This window comes from Cryptomeria japonica, chromosome 10 (genome assembly GCF_030272615.1).
Source record: "Cryptomeria japonica chromosome 10, Sugi_1.0, whole genome shotgun sequence".
NCBI lineage: Eukaryota > Viridiplantae > Streptophyta > Pinopsida > Cupressales > Cupressaceae > Cryptomeria > Cryptomeria japonica.
The window spans coordinates 921,227,677-921,229,650 of record NC_081414.1 but is presented as its reverse complement, the minus strand read 5'-3'; positions in this window follow the sequence as shown (position 1 = coordinate 921,229,650).

The window sequence follows — 1,974 nt, the reverse complement described above, 5'->3', positions numbered from 1 at the left end:
TTGCATATCTTATCCCATACCCTTGCTCAGCACCCTTGCCATACATGAGGGATAAGAAAAATATCACACCTGCCACTCAATCTCTTTGCCCTGCGCTACCTCAGACATGCTCCTCATAAGATGCGGGGTAGGGAAAAATAAAAATCTTTATGAAGTCCCCCTTTTAATAAAATTCTCCATTCTCATTAAATCATCAGGAATGATTAAATAAAACCTTCTTTAATATTTTTTGTAGGCCCACCACCAAACTTTAGAAGCAATGAATGTTTTTAACTCATTAAAGAAACGATTCTCAAATGAGTTTCCTCTATTGTTGTCCCGTAGCTCATCTGGGATATGGAATTTTTCATGCGAGGTAACAATTTTCCAAGAAGCCTTGCCCTATTAAAATATTTTTATTTATAGGCATGGGTCCCTCCACATTTTAAATCACCTATAGAAATGATTTAACCATTGACCTTACTCCTCCAATTGAGAAAATTAGAAAGGAATAAGATAATCACCTTTGTCATTCAAATCATTATAAAATGATTTAAAATACTTTAACTTTTCCTTTTCAAATAAATTTTATTTAAATCAACAATGATTTAAATAAAACTATATCACCCTCATCTGCATTAAATATAATATTATTTTAATCAACATGATTAAAATAATGTATGTTTATTTTCTTAGGCCTTAACGGGTCATACTGCGCAGCAACCTTAGTCTGGCCCCAAAGTGGTCCCGGCTAAAAAAAAAATGTTTCTAAACCACCGATCTGCTCAACATGCTCTAATTCATTGTCATGAAGTTTCTAGGATCCGAGAAGATAAATCCAGAATCTTTAAATTTGATGTTTATGCAACTTTGACTTCTGACGCGAAACCCCTGAGTAGCCTGCGGAACAAGCTTTAAAAATTGACCAAATCACTTGATTCAACACTGGGAGCTGGCACGCTGAAAGGTTGTAAAACATAGAATCTAGGGCATCTGATGGATCATCAATATGACATCTGAGTCAAAAGTTATAAACCATCAAATTTGCCTACTCAGAAAAACTGGAAAGTTCTGCTTCTGAACCCTATAAAAGTTCATTTAGAATGGGCTTCAAAAAGGGGTCAAATGATGAGCTGGGGGGCTACAAACCCGGAAAAACGTAGACAATTTTAGTGAGGATCATGGGGTTCATTTGATTTAAATTGTAGAACAACTGGACATGAAATATGAATTCTCAAAGTGGCCTCTTGACTGTTGTTTGACACAGTTTAGCTGCAAAACTGATTTTTTTGCAAATGGAATTGACTTTGAAAACTACTCAAATGGATTGATCGGACTAAGCTACTTGGCATGGGGATTCAAAAAATTTCAGAGAATCATGGACAACTCTTTGTTTGTCTTGAAAATCAACCGGTACAAATTTATAATGCCTCCAACAGGGCTACTCAGAAAAGTGGAATAACTGCAAATCAACAACCCTAACTTCAGGACCTCCGAAGGAAACTTCACAAATGCATCATAACTAATATAGGGAAGCTACAAATAGTAATATGGCATCTCTACAAGGTTTATAATCATACCTCAAAGGTATTTCTCTTGACAATTCTCTAGTGCAAAAATATGAGCTCACCAACTGAGCTACAAAGGCCTGCTCTGAAAGGCGATTCTGAATGCAATCTACAAAATTTTGAGTCTGGGTCTTCAAAATTAGATAAATTTTTTGAATTCCCAACACAACTAAGGATGCAAAAAAGGTGGTGGCATACGTTACTACATTTGATGTTGTCATTTTTGCAGAAAACATTAAAGATAGCTAAAAGAGGAAGTTGTCATTATTCACCTGTATCATAATGGTTTTGCCTCATGACAGTGAGCTTCCATTTCACAACTCATATTTGAATTGGAAAGAGAAAGAGCAAGAGGATATAGTCCAACAATTACAGTCTTTTGTATTGAAAGCACAAATAGATTTAAGTAAATATAGGAAGGTCGTCG